At 42.7% G+C, this 22,809-nt stretch overlaps 1 protein-coding gene across 16 annotated transcripts in view; it reads right to left on the reverse strand.

Moving 5' to 3' along the window:
* The window catches only part of ATXN1 (ataxin 1), a 231,494-nt gene extending 209,555 nt beyond the window's left edge, over nt 1–21,939 (reverse strand). For 7 of the 16 annotated variants that reach the window (XM_081873390.1, XM_081873397.1, XM_081873393.1 and 4 more), the window contains exon 1: nt 5,494–5,613. The gene's annotated coding sequence lies outside the window, so the exon portion shown is untranslated. The other 9 variants (XM_081873392.1, XM_081873399.1, XM_081873391.1 and 6 more) reach the window with 7 other exon arrangements.
* Between the last annotated feature and the right edge of the window lie 870 nt (nt 21,940–22,809).

Genomic DNA, 22,809 nt, shown 5'->3' on the forward strand with positions numbered 1-22,809 from the left:
CAGTGAAGAACTCAAGAAAATGCTCAACATGTCCCACAGACAGAGCCTCTTACCGAACTATGCTTCGAAGCTAGTAAATATTTCAGACAACATTCACTATTATGGCAGCAAAGGAAAGGAAAAGTGAGGTCTGCTCTTGCTCCCACCGACACCAAAGTAAGTACTGCCTCTGGCTGTCAGCAAGCAAAGAACAAGATCATGTGTCGCATTCACAAGATAGCTTGTTCTACTGTAAAATAGATTTGATGTGATTTTAAAAATAAGTTGGGGAGCGGTTTTACATAATATCCTTTAAAATAAAAGCCCTTTTGGTTAATGTTTCCATAATGAGCTCCAGGGGGGAAACATGCAATTGGCTTTCCAGACATCTCAATCACACATCTAAAGCATTCCTGGAAGCACATAAAGCCTCGCATTATAAACATATCAGCATACAACAAGATGTACCAATACTCCCATTATGCAATACAGAGACTCACATTCTGTGCCATTAATTCTATACGGCTGTTTCACTTTCCATACTACATTCTTGTCCGCCTTCTGTTTTCGGTCTAGTGGCTCGGACACACTGGCCCAAAACAAAAATTGAAGAGAAGGTGGTGCAGACTGGAAACTACATGCAGCTTTCCTTTATAGCACTGCCCAGGCTGGCTGGCTGCATGAAAGATTTGGGCCTTCTCAGTGTGAGAAACTGCTCCCAAAAGCCAATCAGATGAGGCTTGGCAGACAAAGTGAAACATGCCAGTTCAGCTGCACTCTCAGAGACTATGAACATATTTGTAGTACATGATCTAAAATACTGGGGGGGGGGGGAGGTACCACATTACAAATATTTCCAATCTCAGAACTATTAATGGTTTAAATTACTTGGATGTTTTGTTTTGATTTTTTTTTCCATTTTATCTCTGAACAATTTGTTTGATAACACAGTAATTCAACTTTTGGGTGTGGTAAAAATTTGTCTGTTAAATATATCCTGGAAATGGCTATGTGAAAATATAAACCATTTTCAATACTGAGGTATTTTAAATGGATTAACAGTAAAAGGCATTTGCTGTTTCCTCCATTTAATGTTATGATTAAAAAAGTGAAACTAAATTTTAAACAAAAAACCACTGACCAATTACCTAAGCACTAACAATAAAATAATTTGGAGTTCAAGTTGGTTTTATTTTCTCTAAACTTTTTCTCGAGAGGACATTGGAAATATCCCATAACAAAATGAAGTCCCATTCGTGACAGTGCATTTAGCACTGACCTTAATTTATTAAGTTCTGTCATTCTGAGTTGCAAACTTGCAAACTAAAAAAAAACCCCAGTCTCTTCAGCTTCTAAATACTTTCCAAGCTTTACATGCAACTCTTGCCTTTAAAATAGTTCAACACTCAACCAAAAGCACCAGACTGCAATAGAAATGTTTCAATATAAATTGTGAAGCAGCTTTAAGAAGCACAAATATTTCCTGGCTCACTTAACACCACACACCCATGTTATCTTTATGCAAATTTCATTGTCTATCTAACCAAAATCTATTTGTGGGGAAATGAACCGACATGATTCAGGATTAACTTCCTTACGTTTTCGGGGGTTAAAAACAAAGACTAGAAGCATGTTATCAAAGACAATTAATTACATTTAAGACTATGCATTATTGTCAAACTTGGTGAAAATTTCAGAAACTGGGATGTAAAAGTCAGTCATATAACAGCATGGCCAGAAGACTCATTCCAGGAAACAGCAAGTTCATACTTCTGCACCTTTTTTGTTTTTTTAAGGACTGGAACCTCTTATGTTCCTGCAGTATTTGGATGCTTTGAACAGTTTAGACATAGTTGTGATGCAAAGGTGCATAGCTTTTTACAGATGCACACAAGGTACAACCATTCATACAATAAACATATGATCAACATATGTTACACATATGATCAACATATGTCTCAAAAGAAGGTAGGAAATCAATTTCAGTGTGAGGGCCAGATTCCTTTAGTCCCTAAAAGATCTAGTTTAAATCCTTTAAAAAAAAGGGGGGGTTATGGGCAGGAGGGAAGAGTTCATGATACAGAAGACAAAAAGTAGAAAACACAATTTATTAGCAATTTAATCTCACATTTTAAAGAAAATCCTGTTCTTGCTGTTTTCAAATAAACAATTGTCAACATTTTTAGTTGTCATTCCAAGCACTCTTGGATGGCCCACTAAACAGAAGATGTCACAGACGGTTTCTTACTTTGAAAATACCAAACTTCACACACAGACAGCAACTGTGGTTGGAGAGATAAAGAAGCTTCTCCACATTTTTAAAAGGTAATAGGGCATGCTATCTATCATAAACAGGCCCTTTAGCTAACCTATTACAGTTGCAAAGGGACCTAGCTGCCCCATACACCTCCCAAAGTTGATAGAGGAAAAGGCCCCCAACACCCAGAAATTTAAAGGGCAGGAGGTGCAGCAACAAGACCATTTCTCTCTCTGACGTTATGTTCACTACTAAAAAGTGTTAGCAAACATCTCAAATAATTACTAACCATCTACAGAAAAGCTTAAGAACTGCAACTTCTGACTCAAAGTACAAACTGCTACTGATATGACAGAAGTGCTGTTACGTGCAGCAGCAACCGACACCTCCCATTTCAAATCACATGCAAATTATGTAAATCAAATGCAAAAAAAAAAAAAAACTGCAGCACACAAAACACACAGCTTAACAAGTTGCTCATCCCTGCAGTAAAGGCACCATTTGAGGTATCCCAGTCACTAGAAAAAAATGCACCTGAATGGACGATGAATACTGTCTGTTACCATGGCAGCCCGATCTAATTACATGACTGATCAGGGCTAGAGTGAGTGCACTGAAAACCTACACCATTGACATGTCTCTACATGATCACTCACACGCGCGCGCACACACACACAGAGCAAGCTGTAGAAAATCTATCAGTTTTTTGTCCTGCGTTACACAAGTGATGAGAGTAAAGCCATCTATTTAACAAAACTGACCTGCAATTTTTTTAAAGGAAATATAAAAATGACAGCCTCGTATGAAAATGTATGCTTCTTAGTTGCTCAAAATAACTCCAGCAATACAGCCTCTCTCTTTCAATTATCTCTTCCTCATTCATAACCCCTGTTCCTGAGAGCAATAAAACTAGGCTGTCCTCACCAGCCAGACAAACAAATCCACATTCACAGAGGAAATCTGAATTTGCTGTTAAGTGTTTCATCAGAAACTGAAACAGGACTGCCTAAAATGTCAGTAAAGTAACTGTCTATATTCAAACATATGTAAGTAACTCTTAGCTGCATAAAATATCTAACAGGAACCACTAAATATTTAATTACCTGTATTGTGAAATATTTTCTATCCATATTGAAAGATAAGAGGATCCACAAACTCAAGGGATGCATCTGCACAATTGCATGTGTAAGCGAGTGCATAAACAGATAATTGTGCAAAGCAGTATTTTGCATAACATGTCAAGTTGTGGGCTTCTGCTCCCCTCCAATTGTACCATGGATTCAGAATCACAGGGGAGAAATATTATTTTGGAAGAGTCCCTATTGCATACCATACGGTAAACAAAATAAAAATAGCTTGTTCTTGTTTTCCACATAGTGTGGCATTATATAACAAGCTTTGAATTTGCTCTTTTCTATCATTGCTCTCTCATAATTTTACCTGCTTTTTTAAAAAAAACAAAACCCCAAACATATTCAATACTGCCTTTTTAATGTTATTTTCCTTGCTCGTATTCCAGTAGCTGCCAACGTATCTAGAAAAAAAACTCAACTGCTTCTTAAGAGAAATACAATTATGCAGGCAGATTATTCATGCTTTGAAAAAATTGAAGCGAGCTTAACTTTTTTTAAAAATACATATTTTTGAACGAGATGGAGAGGGCAGCAGGGCACTGGAGGCATGTAACAAATTGCAAACAGTGTCAGGCTCAGAAATCTATCTCTCCCCCCCCTCCTTCCCCCAATTTAAAAAGGGGAATCTTGCCATGTCCAGAGATGAACCCATCCGTTCCTGGAAACCAGAAAGAATCTCGAGAGAAATCTCTTGGAGAAACTGGACTGTGCGTATTTTCTTTGCCGGGAAAGCCTGGAGGAAGGCGAGAGGAAAACAGCAGGAGCTGCCTTTTGGAGGATGGTGTCAAGGTGAAGAGAAGGGGGAGCGCAGGCCTCCCCGTCCAAAGGACCCCCTACCTCCTCTCCGGGTGCCCAGCAGTGGCCTTCACTCACTCAGCGACTCCTGCCTGAAGTGCCCGGAGGAGTCTGCAGCCGACCTGGGCCCTGAATGTAGGAGCATAGTGGAAGAGGAGCTGCTGCTGCGGCTGCTGCCTGCTGCTGCCGGGCACATCCCAGTCCCAGCGCCGCCGCCGCCGCCTCCTCCGCCTCCGCCTCCTCGCTTCATTCACCCCTCCGGCAACCACCCAGCCCCGTACTACACAGTGCGACGAGGACCGGCCCTCCCTACTATGAAGCCAGGCGGTGGTGGCGGGGGGGGGGGGAGAGGAGAGGAGAGGAGAGGAGAGGGAGGGCGCGCAATGCTCCGCTCGCCCACAGCAGCTGAGCCGGCCTTCAGGAGCAGCGGCGGCGGCGGCGGCGGCAAGAGGGGACGCAGCTCCAGCCAGACAGCGGCGGCGGAGGAGGGCGTTGCTTCGGGACACACAAAACCCAGGCCCTGGGTGAACTAGGCGCACTCGCCCCCCGGCCGGGCTCTCTCGCCAGCGCCTCTCAGGGCGCAGCAAACGCAGAGGCAGGCGCGCACAGCTGACACCAGTGCACACGCAGGCAAATACACTGGAGGGGAGCGAGGAAAGCAAGCCGAATACCGGCCAGGAGAGGGGGAAGGGAAGGGAAGAACACTTCTTTCGGTTTCTTTGCTTGCATAAGCGGGGGTGGGGGGGGGGCATTTCTCGCATATACACCGACTCCAGCCAGCGGCACCATACCCTCCTCCTCCTCCTCCTCCCCACACCGGCCCGCCTCTCGCTTGCACACACAGCACGCCGGTCGCTTCCTGGCCTGGCTTCCCCTTCCTTCTACACCTCCAGCCTCCTCGGCACGGGATGGGGGGGAAGATGCGGGCAAAGGGAGATACTTTCAGGGTGACAGCGCACCGCAGTCCCTCCTGTCCCCCTCTTCCAACAACGTATCTCTTGTGTCGGTGTGTTTTTCCTCGCCGCCACCCCCCCCCCGCCGCCCCCAAGCTGGAAATCTCTGGAGGTTTGCAATCGAGGAGGGGTCAGGGGAGTGGAGAAAGAGAAGCGAAAGCAGAGGATGGTCTTTTTTCCTTTAAAAAGCCACTTACTGTAAAGTGTCAGTGGGGTTGGAGAACGGGACGGACCAAAAAAAAAAAGGACTCGCAATATCTTGCCAGCTGATCGCAAAGGCTTGGGGATTTTGTAATATTTAAAAAGGAGGAAAAAACACAACAACAACACTGTGCTATTTCTCTCCTCCCGCGCTGTGACACAGATGTCTCCTCACCAACTGTAGTAGAAATGATGTCTGCGGTATAGAAGCTCGCTCCTCTCTTCTCCAGTATGTAAATGTGTAATAGAAGCCAAATATGGAGCAGTTGGCTGCCTCTGCATCAGCTCAAGGATCCTACTTCATGCAAAGGGGAGGAGGAGGAGGAGAAGCGGGGGGGGGGGAGGAGAAGGAGGCAACACTTTGTCAGGCGGCCAAGAGAGCCACACAGATTATTGCATACGCACAACAGAGCCCGGCCAAACCAGCCTTAACCCTTTCCAGGGTTTCGTCTCAGCTTCCAGGAAGGGATTTGGATTTTTGTTTTCACTACAATGTACCTTGGAGGTTATCTCCTCTCTTCACCACACCACTCCACACGCATGCCAAATTATGTGCACAAACAAATCTTGTGCCACTCTACATTTTTTCTGTTCTGGAATCTCAAAGCTCTTTGGTTCCACTAACAGATGCGAGGAAACGATTGAAGTCCTTTCCAGACATTTCAAATAGAAACTGGACTTTAAAAAAATTAGTCTTACAGCCTGATCCTATGCATGTTTACTCAGAAATCTCATTGAGTTCAACAGGCCTTGCTTCTAACTAAGTTGTCAGGAGCCTGCTCTATACTCAAGCTAGGTCTGAAGGAGAGCTCACTCTCTAATCAAGTTTTAAAAAGAAGAGCAGAACACATTTTAAGTGTTTGCAAACCAGCACAAGCATGACGGGAGAGATTTAGTCACATGCCATTAGTGATATCAGAGGCACACAATAGGTGCCCACACCACATACACACAAGAAAACAACAACACTACACTTCATTGCTGTGACTGACATGCTTTGTAGGGGATGAATAAAAATTTCCCAGCAAAATGTTTATGTTTGACCTATGGGGAAATGTGGTATTTGTTCCCATAATAAAGAGCTTCCTTGAGGAAAGACAACAAATGAGAAACAACTGCACATCTATTGATGCATAAGGTGATTTTTTCCTTCAAATAAAAAAAAAGGTATAGAGGTGAAATTATTATTATTATTATTATTATTATTATTATTATTATTATTATTATTAAATTGGAGAAGGCCCTAATGATAAAAGGGGGGGGGAGTTGAAGCCTGTTGTCCCTTCTAAATTACAATGTAATTGGGAGGCAGTTGCCCCTCAAGTTTTTTCTGTTACCGAAAGAGGCGGGGGATACCACCTTAGCAGCTAACAATAGCAACACTTTAGGGCTACAAAGCTATTTTAAAGTTACTTATTCTATTGCACTGCCATCATTTAAAATTAAACCTTAACCAAGAGCCAGAGAGGAGAACCAACTCCCTGTGGTGAACTAAGGGAATGACTGTCAATTAGCATTTTTCTGTTACAAACCTGAGGCACTCTATTCAAGCCCACTGACAAAATGCTTTTTTAAAAAAGATATTGGAGCCTTGTAGTCATTACAAAAGGATGGGCAGCTTGATGTACAGCCTTATGCAATAACTGTCAGGGAGGAAATGTATGGTGCTGACCACCAAAGTTGTATAACATAGCAAAATTTGCTCGTAATCCTGTTTTTGACATTTTTCCCATTCCCCTAGGCAGCCAGTTAAATGGCTGTAAGCTTATAAGCTCTTTGGTTCTGTCAGTGCTGCTGAACCCATAGTGTCTCTGTGATACCTCAAGACCTTCCATACAGGGTGCTTCCATATCAGAGCTTGTCCTGGAATCGGTGTTACTCATGCATGCAAGTTTTTCATCGCATCTACACAATACTGCCAGGATCAAAATGCCACAAAGTATTTTTAACTCCTACTTAATCCAGATTTCTCACTACCGCAAAAAAAAGAAGTAAAAATAACCCATTATACACACATCCACAGTCACCACTGGTATAGAAACCTAGCAATGTTTTTGTGTGACTGGTTTTGTCACATGTATGCTCACTGTCACCACACCCCTACTTCTGTTTGCTCATTACCTAAGCGCAATCTACCCATTTTTTTCCTGACAAACCTAATGATGCAAGTAGGTGTAGTTCTACCAACTGCTGTATGCTAGAAGCACATTCAGACTGCAGCACATACATCAGTATGTTGTTGTTTTTACTTTTTTAATAGTGGGTGGCACTGTGGGTCAAACCACAAAGCCTAGGATTTGACGATCAGAAGGTTGGCGGTTCGAATCCCCACGACGGGGTGAGCTCCCATTGCTCGGTCCCTGCTCCTGCCAACCTAGCAGTTCGAAAGCATGTCAAAGTGCAAGTAGATAAATAGGTACCGCTCTGGCGGGAAGGTAAACGGCGTTTCCATGCACTGCTCTGGTTCGCCAGAAGCGGCTTAGTCATGCTGGCCACATGACCTGGAAGCTGTACGCTGGCTCACTTAGCCAATAAAGCAAGATGAGCACCACAACCCCAGAGTTGGCCACGACTGGACCTAATGGTCAGGGGTCCCTTTACCTTTATTGTACTAGACTGCTTTTGAGCAGGCCCACATATTTATTCTGCCACATGAAGGAGGAGGTACCATTTAAAGCAATTCAAACTTGCATCACCAATGGCTTATATGCTAAGTTAACTTAAGGAAGTTTGGAGTGGGGGAGTTGTGCCCTTTGGTCCCCCTTCAGCCATCTAAGCCCCCGCCCAGCCTCTCTCAAGTGTCAGGGGGCCCATCTAAAATGTTGACAGTAGCAGCAAATTGGACAAAGCAGGAAGCAGTAGAGACATCATGTTGACTGTCAATACTGCGGCGAGTCAGGAACTGCAGAGCAGGTGAAAAAATCAGTAGAGACGGCAGTACCACCACCACAAGCATGGTAAGCTATTAGGCACTGGCAAGAGGAACTGCTGCTACTGCAGCAGATGATTAAGCCAAAACACATCCTGCTCCGAGATTCTGGAGAAGTATGAACCACAAGGCCAAAGTTCATCATGCGGCGTATAATATTGTTATCTGTCCTAGTAGCCTAGTGCGAGGCTAGAATACCAGTAACAAGGCAGCACCTTGCCAACTTGATTCCAGAGAGAGGGCTGAAGACCTGGAACTGGGGAAGACCTTCAGAGGAACACAGGAAGCTGCCTTATCCAAAGTCAGACCCTTGGTTCATCTAGCTTAACACTGATAAACAACAGCACTCCAGGGTTTCAGATGCAAGTTTTCCCTGGTCCTACCCGGAGATGCTAGGAATTGAACATGGAACCTTCTGCATGCGAAACCGATACAGTACTTTACCACTGAGGAGCGACTATGCTAAGAGATTAAAGGCTGCACCTCTTGGAACAATAGTCCCCACCACTGAGGTGAGGGATCCCCTGTTTGGGAGAGGCCTGATCAATAGGACCCTCAGATATGGATCCAGTGATCTGGATTTCTCTGGACTCCATCACAGAAACCTGTTACAGTTTCTCCAGGGGTGATTGCAAGTAGACTGTTGCCTGATCAACAGCAGGAAACTGGGTGGAAGCACCCGCTGCACTGTAGGTGCATTGACACTGACAAAATACCAGTCAAGAAAGAAAATCACACAAAGTAGAAGAAGAATGATGAAAGGAAGAGAAAGGAATAAAAGTATAACTTTTCACCTTCCTCTGAAAGAGAGGACAACCCATACGGGGGAATAAACGAATAATATTCTGTCTATGAATTTCCTTAAATTTCATTGAAGTTAATAGGATTTCCTTTATAAGCAGACATGTATACAATTGCAGTCTTAGGGTCCAAGTCAAAATGTTTTCTTTATGGTCCAGAATAATTCAGTTAGTTCTCTTGCATATTTCAGAAGTCATTCATCATTTAACTGCCCTATTTAAAGAGCTCAGAGTGGGCAATGTGTTTATTACCAGACATTCACTTAAATATGCAATAAAAGCAGAGTTTTAAAACACTCAAAACTACAAAGAGATTCCACTGTGTCCCTCAGATGTGTGTTGTATATTCTGGCCACTACTACTAAATAGTAACTGGGAAGAGCAAGAGCACAGCTGAGGAAGTACAAAGTAATTTTCACAGCGGCCAAAGCAAACTGTTAAATCTCACAAATGCAATTCTGCATAGTGCTATGCTACAGGCCTCCTTGACAATGCAAATTGAGGCCTCCCTTCTTCAGTCTTGACTTGACTTAATGATGGTAACTGGAAAGCGTACAGCCTTTCTGTCCCCTTGTTTGCTGCTTAGTGGTGGTGCCGCCGCCTATGATAAAGAGTGTGTAGCCTTTACAGATCACAACTGATAAGTTTTACCTGTCCTTGGGGATTCTAGCAGGATTGAAAAATGGGCTGAAAATTAACTGAAATATAAAGGTCAATCTACCATGAAAATTTTCCAAATAATGTACTAATGGCTGGCCATCAAAAAGCTAACCAAATAAATTATGGCATGCTCATAGTTAGAAAATGGCAAAATTTCAAAGGAAAGAAATTCAATAATTATTGAAAGCTGCAGAGATATTTTACTACATAAAGCTGGTGCCTTCCAGATGTTTTGCACTACAACTCCTATCAGCCCCAGCCATCCTGGCCATGGATTTTGTAGGGTTGATGAGAGGAGGGTTGTCAAAAACTCCTGGAGGACTCAAAGTTAGTGCTAATGACTAAGCTATATCATGAGCCTATGCAGAGAGTTTATTTGCTGTAGGTAATATAGTATTATAATTATCTGCATGAATTCATGGGCATAAAGTATGACCCAGATGGACATTCTAACTACACACATGTTGTCCAGAAGACACTCCACTTTGACACAGCGAATTGTGGTGCATTATATACTTAATAAGTTGGCTAGCCTGCTGCCTGCTGGCCACATTCACTCCCTTCTATGTTTACTCATCACTTACACAGGTCCTTGCTATGATTCTGTTATGGAGAAATGCTTTGTGACCCCCTCACTCCACCCGCTCCAGCACCCAACATTTGTCCTTTAAGTTAGTTTAAACTGGCCACACTCACCTTTATACTTCAGCCACACTCCTTTTGGCATATGACACCCCACCTAGGCTTGACCATGAGTCAACATGGCCCCAAAATGACCTGATGTATTGCATATTGCCACTGTCACAAAGAGAGATATAAAAGAGCTTTTACATTCAAGCATCCTTACCAGGTCCTTAACAATGATTTTTTGCCAATTACTTTCCACAGAAATTATGTTCTAAGGTAGCTGATGATTGCCTACTTTTCAGGTCTCTACATTGTTTGTCTCACTACAGCCTCTAGTGGACAAATGCAATCCATTCTCAACGCTTTCACTCAAGCTCTGCCTCCTTTGTACAGGAAGCCCAAAGCAATCCCTTTGGACTAGTCAAGTTACCTTTGCAATAGTTCTACTTGGGGCAATTCACACACCAATTACTTTTATTTCAGGCCACCACCCTTGAGTTCAGCTGTGGCAGGTTAGTCCCAAATCTATGCTGTCAGCATCTGAGGATATTCTGTGTTTCCCTTTCCTGCTTCAGCTAAAGCAGGCCTCAGATTGTAATATTTCTGCTATTAATACAATAGCTACCCTCAGGGGATTCTGGTAACACTAATACAATCAGTTTCATTCAGGTTTTCTTTTTTAGCTTTCGTCTGCTAGAGGAGAGGAAATTTGGTTGTTCTGGATCCTTACATTTATTGAATGAATTTATATTTTTAATTTTACTGAACTATCCTATAAATGTCTTTTATTCAGAATAAACAGATCGAGGAAAAGTTCTGACTGGAAAGACACACACAAAAAGAATATACTTACTGTGAGCTTGAAAGGGATCCAATAGGTCACCTTGGCTCACCCCTTTTATTATAACATCTATTGTAAAAAAAAGAAAGACATAATTTTAAAAAGGAGGATTCTTTCCTAAGCAAAAAACATACTACATGCTTCTAAAGACATGCACCATCGCAGAAAGCTTTGTTGTGGCAGTGACCCGCCCAATTCAAATCTAAAAGACATCTCCCTAGCTACCTAGATTATGCACATACTGTATATCCCCAGGTGAAATACAAACTGCAACTTTAAAATGTATGCTACACACATGGCTCCAGCAGCATACATGGGTCTCAGCAATCACAGGTAGAGCTCTGATCAGGAATGCTGTCACTGTCAGCCATTATACTATCTGTAGAGAGTTTTTCCACTTTATAAATGGAGAACTAGCTTCTTTTCACCACTGCTGATAACCAGAGTGTGTGGAGCAGTTCACAGTAAACCATAGCTTGGGTTACAGTTACCTGGCCTAGATGCATTTAAGGTACTATAAGGTAAAGATAAAGGGACCCCTGACCATTAGGTCCAGTTGTGACCGACTCTGGGGTTGCGGCACTCATCTCACTTTATTGGCCGAGGGAGCCGGCATACAGCTTCCAGGTCATGTGGCCAGCATGACTAAGCCACTTCTGGCGAACCAGAGCAGTGCACGGAAACACCGTTTACCTTCCCGCCGGAGCGGTACCTATTTATCTACTTGCACTTTGACGTGCTTTCGAACTGCTAGGTTGGCAGGAGCTGGGACCGAGCAACGGGAGATCACCCCGTCGAGGGGATTCGAACCGCCGACCTTCTGATTGGCAAGTCCTAGGCTCTGTGGTTTAACCCACAGCGCCACCTGCGTCCCTTAAGGCACCATACATTAGCACTATTATCATACTGCTTTAAATTGTCATGGCTTCCTGCAAAGATTGATGGGAAGTGTAGTTTGTTAAGGGTTCTGAGAGTTGTTGGGAGCCCTATATTCCCTTCAGAGAGCTATAATTTCCAGAGTTTCCTTTGATTGCTCAATAACGTTCACTGCCCCCGCTAACAAAAATCTTGGCTACGCCCATGCCCTAATTCAGCAGAATATAATGCTAAAATGGCTCTAATGTAGAGATGAAGAATTGGAGGCATAGTTTCTAGAGTGCTGAACTAAGACATGGGAGACCAGGGTTCAAATCTCCACTCAGCAGACTTTAGGCCAGTCACTGCCTCTCAACTACCCTACCTCACAGGCTGCAGGCTGGGCAGCTGAGAGACAGAACTGTGCCTGATTTCTGCTGGAATCTAAGGCTGTGGCTATGGGAGAAGCAAGACCTTATTGGGGTGTCAACACTGTTAGCCCCTCAATCATAGGCTGAGGTTGTATATATATGTACATAAATCATATATTATAAAGACACTACAGTCTCTGCTGTTGCTCATTCCAAGGAAAACTGAACCTTCTAGAATCTCATAGCACTCTGAGAGTAGAGTGCCATGCAACAATATTTTACTGCACATTTTCAATCACTGCAGTAGTTTTACAAATCATAGTTCCAAGCACTTGAAATCATGTCTGGCTAGCATTTTAAAAAAGAGCTATAGTGTGCAATTACAAGTTACTGGACTTTAAACCAGACTTATCAAGTGAAGTTCTTTGACCTGTGTAATTATCATAACAAGGGTTGCGATTCTGACACAGTCAAAATTCTGTTTTTCATGGTAAAACATCCTTAATTCATAGACCAAATGTATCTATTTAATGGAATAGATTTTTTAAAAAAAAGGATTCCATCATTTTCAATGCCACCCTATCAAACATCCTCAGTCCATTTTGGGGATTAAGGGTGTCCTGCTCTGCAGGAAGACTCAACTGGGATCTAGGACATGGTGAGGTTCAAACTGGATCCAAGCCAATGTGGGGTTCAGGCTGGACTCTAAGAGCTGCTCCAGTAAGGAACAAGCTGAAACTGAGCCCTTATATTGTAATCGCAGCAGGTGCAGCCTGATTGTTAAGTGTACTGCAAGATGCTGCTTGATTGAAAGGGCTCCGTTCTTCTCCAGTAGTCTACCACTGAGATGGAGTAGAGGAGGCTTGGGTCTTCTACAGTGGAGTCATTGGAGTCAGAGTGGGCAGCACTGATCCCACAGGTGAGCAGCACTGATCCCACAGGTTCTTCTGGACCTGCGTGCCTTCCCCCTTCAGGTTTGGAGTTCTCACCTCAATCACCTGATGAAGAGGAATCCAACTCCTAGTCTCTGTCGAAGGGCTGCTGTATGCTGTTATGACTGAAGAAGTGCGGGAAAACTGGTGTAATAGTGGGTTGAATTCAATGTAGCACCAGTGAGGTCATTCCAAACAGCATTTCTGTTTGCGTGATGGAACAATAACAAATCTCCCCTTTCCTCTTCTGGGATACTCCCAATCAACCAGACCAGTTTTGGGAAGGTCATGAGGTACATACAGGGAAGAAGTCCCATTGCACTAGCAGAAAACCTTGCACTGGTTTCTGCTAGAATGAGGTAGTTGAATATAGCCCAGAGCTTCTGCTTGCTTCCTAATGTGAGGAGATTTTCTTTCTTTCTAATTTCTAGCCGGCTTTTCAAGTCAAGTTGTGGTGCCTTGCGTTGAATTATGGTAGTGGTATATCTGCCATACCTTTCCCTTGAACAAGTCACCTCCAAGCTGGCATGTAGCAGCTTGGCACTGAGTTTGTGGCCTTTCTCGGAAAACCCAAAAACATAAGTTCTAGTGATTCTGATGCTGCGTTATGCAATCTGAAAGGAAACAGAGAGTCAGTCTGTGGTTGCTAGATTTCACACACACACATCACATAGCAGATCTATGAATAGGCTAGATGCAGCTCAGCCTGTCAAACTGAGTCCCTTTTGCTGGAAGTGGTGCTGTAGATTCAGAACAATAGGATGGAAATTGTATATTATAACAATTAAGCCTCTTCCTGCCTGAGAATGTGTGTTAGCAAATAACTGAGGCAAGAAATTGGGCACCTCAGACATAGAAGATGCCACAGAATTTATAAGGTTCTCTTCATCACCACTTCCCACATCCTTAATAACCTCATCAAACACAGGGTATGAGAAATTACCTCAGGGTCGAGTGGCATCTTGACTGATAGATTGGTTTCATTTATTTATATGCCGCCTTTCCACAGTGAATCCAAAGCAGCTTCTAACAAACAATTTCAGTTTGCAGGAAGGTTGGAGGGGACAGTTATAAGTGCCACCACCCTACCCCACCGACTGCTGTGGGATGTGAAACAAATATTTCTGAAGATCCAGGGGTGTTTGCTAGAGAAGTCAAGGGTTCCTTGTAAGTCAAAAGTTATTTATTGGTCAAACGTCACTGAGTTGATAGTGTTGAGCAGGGGTCAGCAAACTTTTTCTGCAGGGGGCCGGTCCACTGTCCCTCAGACCTTGTGGGGGTCCAGACTATATTTTGAAGGGGGGGGGGGAAATGAATGAATTCCTATGTCCCACAAATAACCCAGAGATGAGTTTTAAACAAAAGGACACATTCTACTCATGTAAAAACACGCTGGTTCCTGGACCATTCGCGGGCCAGATTTAGAAGGCGATTGGGCCAGATCTGGCCCCGGGGCCTTAGTCTGCCTACCCATGGTGTTGAGGGATAATAGTACAACCCTTCTCTTGCCATCAAGTCCTTGCTTTTCTCCATGCTTTTGACTATTAACCTTACTATAAATGGAAGCTTTCTTGCCCTTCCCCATTTGATACACCCTTCATTACTATAGACATCCTACACCCTGACATACCAGAGGTTGTAGATGGTGATGGGGCACCATGCAGAGAGAAGAGTGGGTCACACATGGGCTGTACAATTCCATTCAAGAGTGGCTGATGCCATGAAGCAGTGTGACATGAGCATGGCTGCCACTTACTAGGGCAGTGTAGAGTGGTGGTGAAATTGGGCCATGCAGCCACATCATTTGAGGTAATCTGGCACTCCCGTCACTCTGGTTGCCCAACTCTGCCTTGCCCTGCCCCCGTACTGTCCTGGTAAACAGCAGCAGTGTTGGGAGAGAGGCTCAACAGCACCACCCAACTGCGGTGGTCATTGGTCTCCCTCGGGAGATAGTGATAGAAAAAGCAATCAACACTCTCTCATTACCTCCCAAAACAAAATAAAAAAATTCCTTCCAGTAGCACCTTAAAGACCAACTGAGTTAGTTCTAGGTATGAGCTTTCGTGTGCATGCACACTTCTTCAGATACACTGAAACAGAAGTCACCGGACCTTTCTATATAGTGAGAAGGTGGGGAGGGGTATTACTCAGAAGGGTGGTGGGAATGGGTGATTGGCAGATAGCTGCGATGAGCCTGTTGACGACTCTTAACGACTGCAATAGGTCTAACAGGAAAAAGCAAGGGGTGAGAAGGTGAAAAATGGCTTTGTCATGTATAATGAGATAAGAATCCAATGTCTTTGTTCAAACCAGGTCTCTCCATAGTTTGAAGTTTGGTGATAAGTTGCAATTCAGCAGCTTCTCTTTCCAGTCTATTTCTGAAATTCCTTTGTAATAGAACAGCTACTTTGAGATCTTGTATAGAATGTCCTGGGAGATTGAAGTGTTCTCCTACTGGTTTTTCTGTCTTGTGGTTCCTGATGTCGGATTTATGTCCGTTTATTCTTTGGCGTAAGGTCTGGCCTGTTTGTCCAATATAGAGAGCTGAAGGACACTGTTGGAATGCCAACAGTGTCCTTCAGCTCTCTATATTGGACAAACAGGCCAGACCTTACGCCAAAGAATAAACGGACATAAATCCGACATCAGGAACCACAAGACAGAAAAACCAGTAGGAGAACACTTCAATCTCCCAGGACATTCTATACAAGATCTCAAAGTAGCTGTTCTATTACAAAGGAATTTCAGAAATAGACTGGAAAGAGAAGCTGCTGAATTGCAACTTATCACCAAACTTCAAACTATGGAGAGACCTGGTTTGAACAAAGACATTGGATTCTTATCTCATTATACATGACAAAGCCATTTTTCACCTTCTCACCCCTTGCTTTTTCCTGTTAGACCTATTGCAGTCGTTAAGAGTCGTCAACAGGCTCATCGCAGCTATCTGCCAATCACCCATTCCCACCACCCTTCTGAGTAATACCCCTCCCCACCTTCTCACTATATAGAAAGGTCCGGTGACTTCTGTTTCAGTGTATCTGAAGAAGTGTGCATGCACACGAAAGCTCATACCTAGAACTAACTCAGTTGGTCTTTAAGGTGCTACTGGAAGGGATTTTTTTATTTTGTTTTGACCATGGCAGACCAACACGGCTACCTATCTGTAACATTACCTCCCAACTTCAACACCTTCCTTAAATTATAATGCCAGGTCCTTCCATGCATGTTCTTGTTCTCACCATTCCACCTTTCTGGTGCTGCATCTCATTCACCACGAGTTCCTTCGCCTCAATATTTTGAATGGGCAGTGGTGGAATCCAGAGTTTCCATGAAACTCTTTCATACATTGATACGTGGCACTGAGGAAACAAATGGCCATTGTATATAGTAAGGCTTACTTCCAAGTAAATATGCCTGCTGCACACAATTTCATCATCAATCTAATTCAGCCTGACTCAAACCCATCACCGTGAAAGGTGCGTATGGATAAATTTACAACTAGTTAACAAATCTGAAAAGAAAAACAAATGCCTTTGAGTGATGAATGGTGGCTTGTTCCATTTAAGATCACATTTTATTTGTTTCTCTTTTTTCAGCAGCTGATTTTCTTTACCAATGAAAAAAAGTGAGTTTTTATTACTGGTCTCGTTTGCGCCACACTATAAACCATAGTTAATGGTTTATAATGAATGCACTGACTGAGGCCCCTTTGACCCTCCCCACTAACGTGGGGAGAGAAAACAAACCAGTATCCTTGTCTTAGCATTAAGGCCAACTTAAGGATCATGGTTGTTTCACTTTAAAAAACACCCACAATCTTTAAGCCAAGAACAAACCTTGACTATACAGATCCTGCTTTGTTTGTGTTACTCCAAACTATGGAATCCTATCCAGACATATTGCTAAACCAGCGTTCATGGTTTGTTTCACCTGCACACATAAATAAACAATGTTACATTTAAGTAGCCCCAATTGCACACACCCCCCCCCCAAGATTCATTCCCTCCTTGCCAAGTAGAAGCCTTCCTGAAAAGAGATTCTTTTAAATTTTGTACTCATTTTGTGTTATGGATATATTTTTGCCACCAGAACTACACATTGAGCACCAAATAAGGCTTTCCCTGACATCCTTATGCACATAAATCAATAATTAGATTAATCTGTTGTGCACACAGGTGGGTGGTGTTTGTTTTGGGATATTTATCTTGTAAATTTTAAATAAAACAACAAATAACAAAACCCATTAACAATAAATGAGAGTGAACAGACAACAATCAAAACACAGATTTCTCATCCCTAAAGCAACCACATACATGGTGCCAATTAACTGCTTTTGAATCTCTATACATAGACCTGTCATTAGCCATTCCTGTTGTTTAGTTCACTCTTCCTCTATTTTCTGATGTCATGCACCTGGACTTTTCTTCTTTCTTCTGCCTCAGGCCCTCTACATCTTTATTGTCTGTTTCTTCTCCAACTGCCATCAACAGACAATTTCCCCATACTGTCTCCAATATTTTACGTTCCTTCATCATTCCAGCCTTTATGATGCAATAAGAACAGGCACCACAGATCCAGGTTTATACATTTATTTAGGAAGTTTTGATACCCAGATGGTGAGGAAGATGAAGTATAATTACCTCCATCATTATAATGTCATTTTTGACAGAATATTGAAGATGCTCGCAAAGGTTATGTTACTGAAGAATTTAGACTAACTTTTAATCTAATATTTCATAAAACTCTGTCTTAGGCCTTACCTGAAGTATCATGGGTAGTGATACAACCAGAATGCAGCAAACACTTAAAAAAAAAAAAATTCCTGCTTGCATCTCCAAATATATTATTTCTCTTGGAATTATCCTAAAAATTCAGCACAGGAACAAGATGCAACCACTGGCGGAGGAAGAGGAGTGCGGGGGGAGCGCATCGTCCCTGGTAGTGTAATCCCAGTAGGGTGCCATTACGGCTCCCCCCCCCCCCCGCCTGCACTGGGCGCCATGCCCCTGCATGCGGCATGCCCCGCCCCCAGGACACGCACCAGCCCCGCCCCCGCCTGCTCTCCACCCCCTGGTGCCGGAGTATGAAGCTCCGCCACTGGGTGCAACATATTTCTAAGTGCTTGCAGACTTAAATGGGATGGGATGAACTGGGATAGAGTCATGCATCTATAGTCCCCATCACTCTGGAACACTGGATGTGTGGACTGGTGCAAGAATAGAGGGAACCATGCTCAAAATAGTTAATGTGGCTCAGTCAGTCTTCACTTGGAAAACTTGAGGGTAGCTGCTGTAATGACCATACTCGGATCCATGTTTTTATGTGATAAATTCTGAGGCATTGATTCACTTCACGGAATCATGTATTGAACTGACTGCTTGAACTGTTCAGAGGGTTTATTCTTCAAAGGCTGATTGTATAATCAGCCTGTTAGTGTACCAAAGTAGCATGTCTTTTTGCATTGTCTTTGCCTTCACTTGTGGGTCCTTTGGTTAAATTTTCACTGGCCTTTCAAATCCTCGCACAATCTGGCACAATCCCCACATTTCATTGTTTTTTTCAATCAAGATCTTTCCCAGATCAATAATGAAAATGCAAAACAAAGCCTTCACTGTTCTTATTATCTTAATGCATACCCCTTGTCAAGGTCATGTTGCTGTTTACCTTTACATTTTTTTTCTTACACTATGTTCTCAAAACACTGTGTCTTGGGACAGGTTTCCTATCACCATTAAATAACTTCTGGCTGCACCAGTTTACATTTTCTAGTATTTTTTAAAAAAACATTCAATGCGTGATTTTTAATTCAAACATATTTCACTCCTCTTCTTTTTTATATTTTCTTGGTTTCGCATTATTATCTGACTGCAAAATGAACACATTTTCCTCCATGACCTTTCACATTACATGCACATTATACTTCCTCTTAATTTTCTTTCCAGTAAGCTGCAGTTAGCGCATGACACATTGCAAAGCTCACAGTTCACAGTCCCTCTGACAACTTCTCTTATTTTCTGTCACTCTCAGCCTGGGACTGATTCAAATCTTTTTCCAGTTAGCAGGATCAACTTCCCATTCACTCAAAGCAAGCTTTGAATGCAGAGTTGCCATCTTATCTGGTTGCCTCTCTATCTATAGCAGAATTAAAATGTTTGTTGAGGACTATTGCTCCTCATATCAGAGCCCAAAGACTGAGAGACATGGGAGTGGGAAGCTGTGCCACAACATGAGTAGCAGTAACTCATATCCATCAACCACCTTACTGTAAGGAAGGGTCATAGCTCAGTGGTAGAGCACCTCAGTCCGTTAGCATCTTCAGGTGGGGTCAGGAAGGTCCCCTGGTTGAAATATGGAGAGTCACTGTAGACCAATACTGAGTTACATGGTCAAATGGCCTGGCTTTGTAGCTCCCTACCTTCCTGTTTTAGTAAAGGAAACATTCCCACTGCCTGTATGCTGGTCTTTCTTCAGCAAGGTCCAAGTACTCTTTAAGAATTCAATATCTTGATCCCACTTATGTATTCCTGTGCAGATGGGGTTTAAAAAAAATGCCCTGCACAAACATGATTGGGATTATGGGGATCCAGAACTTCCTCATCCACAATGATCCCCAACAGATGTTTCTCCTTTGCTCTCCAGTTCTCTTATCCTTTCTCAAATAATTGCACCTTTACTAGTGTTCCATTGTCAAATGCTGCTTGCAGGCAGCAGAAATACATTTGAAACACAGATACACGTTTCTTGCTTCTCTTTAGTGTCACCTCTCTATTGATTAATGCTCATAGATACCAATATCTTTGCTACAAGGAGCATTTTGACCTGTTTCAGTCATACCCAAAGGATAAATAATAACCTTCATTCAGAAGCAATCTGCTTGGCCTGTTTCTCATCCTCCATACATTTGTGCACAGCCACATAAAGCACTTGCTTTTCTTCTTCTTTCACTGTTTGTTATGTGTACGTGAGATAGATAGACGGGGACACACACACACACACACACACTCCTTTGCTTTGGTTGCTGGAAGGACATGCCATTAATACGGATTAATTTTATCTATTGGGAGTGAGTTAGTTTGCTCCTAGGCTGCAGAGAGCCAGATTTCCTGCTTGCAATTTGTTACAGCTCAGTAGCAAGTCCCTGAAAATAGGAATTTCAAATGGAAATACTGGAAGGCCTCTCAACAGTGCTATAATAAGAAGGGTGTTTTCTTCTACATACTATATGTTGTTACACAACAGCAGCACACCAGAATGTGCGTGGAAAACAAAACGGCAGTCCTTTCTAAAACTGGGCATGCACAAGATGGAAAGCAGAGCAGAAATACAGCAGCCCAAGATCAACACTCCAAATTAAGACGCTTCTGTTAAACATTTCAGCATGGGTGCAGAAAGCCTAGAAAAGCATGCCTTTGAATTTGCTTGTTTGTTTGCCAGGTCATCTCTCCATAATAAATGGATGAAGAATATGTACAATTTTAATCTTGGTAAATGAAGCTGGATCAACAACAGCAGCAATGCAGAGAGAAATTATTCAGTAAAGGTCTCACTGCACCAAGAAGGGCTAACCTGTGTTGTTGGTTGGACTGCCACCTCCTATCTGTCTTAGCCAGCATGGCTGATGGTCATTATAGCTAGAAAGAACAGAAATTCCTTGTCACAACAGATCTACTAGCTGACAGTTTGTTTTGGGAACAGTTGCATCTGTTCTAATGTATGCTGTGAACCATCCTGGGTACTGCACTGGGCGAAAGGTGGGGTAATAAATAAGTAATACATGGCCACTCCCGCACTACACTCATTTTTATAAGGACTACAACCACCTTATGGCAGGATGGAATGATAATCACCCCAGGGTGCTCCTAACCACTTACATTACTCCCTTGGACAAGCCTCCTATGGCAACCCTAAGTAGCCAGGATGCCCAAGGTTCAAGCATTCAAGTGACCACTTTCACAATACCAAGGAACATGCCTACATCCTTAGGTTGCACAAATCAAAATGTACCCATAAAAGGACAATTATTCTTCTCCACCCAAGACTGACTGAAATGCAAACAAAACTACATGTGAAAACTCTTACGCACAGTTGCAGAAGGTACAGATCACAAATAAAGACTGTGGAAAGTGATCTAGATAACTTTGGCCTCTCTCATGTGTGTTGCTCTGCAAGAGTTCCAAGTCTGTACTAATGTCTGGCTGTGATAAATCAGATGGAGCTGGTTGCTCGACAAAAATGCTTTCTGGTCTACACATGGCGGATTGAGCTTCCACCTGCAGTGCTTAGAGACAGTATCATGAAAGGTTTTGACTATGTTGTTTTAGCAATACAAGCTGCAGTCATGCTTGAACTGTGCTGCTGAGAGGACAATCCCAGATGATCAGTAATCTGGGAGCATCATGGAAAAGCAGCATACAAAGTCAGCATTACTGATCAGGTCTTCAGTAATGCTGGAACATTTGTTGTTCTCTGACAATTCACTAGATTCCACCTGCAATGGTAATCACTGAATGAAAATATCTCAGGCTACAATTTTATATGCACTTACCTGGGAGTAAGTCCCACTTAACTCAATGAGTTGACATGTATAGGACTGCACTCTCAGCATACACTCTCAGCATGGAGATGCAGTGTACAGTTTTGAAAGGGACAAACATTTTGTACAATAAAAACGTAAACAGAAATCACGCACAACTGGCTACAATAGCTACACACGGTATAAATCCCCACACAGCACCATCTACATTTTATTGTCCCAGTTTCAAAAGACCAGGATTTGTAGATTTTAGGCCCTTTTTCTGCTTCTACATTGCACAACTGTGCCATATCAGGAACTGGCTTAATGAAAAGCAGGCACGATAAAAATGCATCAGTGCATAATTCTCACAAGAGATTTAAGAAGAAAACACAGCATAAGCTAAGAGGATGGCAAAAGCCAAACATTGGACTAGATGACCCTTGGGAGTCCCTTCCAACGCTATAATTCTGTGATTCTATGAACAGCAACACGTCTTTAGGGCATTCTCACAAGTGACTCCAAGGCCTTTTTAGTCTTTCTTGAATGTGTTACATATGAATGTTAATGTGAGGCAGAAGAAAAGGGAGCCGTTCAAAAACTTAATCTACATTTCCATTTTAAAAATCTACGTTTTTTTTAGAAGTGAGCTTTTAAAAATCAATTAACAAATGCAATACTGAAAAAAAGAAAAGCCCAGCAAACACTGATGTAAGTGGCACCAGTGAGTACAGCAATACTCCAGAATAACCAGAATTACTTGGGTGCATTATGGAGAATACTGGAAACAGCAAACAGCCAGTAAAGGGGGAGGGATGTTTTAAGGAATGTGAACCAAGAGAATGAAGGAATCTGCATGCTGCTGCTTGTTTTAAATGTAGACTAGCAAGTGAACGTATGGGTAATGGACTTGGTGTTTTAATATACCAACTAGTAAAATACTAGTTAATTTTGTCTGAAC

Source organism: Podarcis erhardii (genome assembly GCF_964252035.2).
Source record: "Podarcis erhardii genome assembly, chromosome: 8".
In the NCBI taxonomy this organism is placed as follows: Eukaryota; Metazoa; Chordata; class Lepidosauria; order Squamata; family Lacertidae; genus Podarcis; species Podarcis erhardii.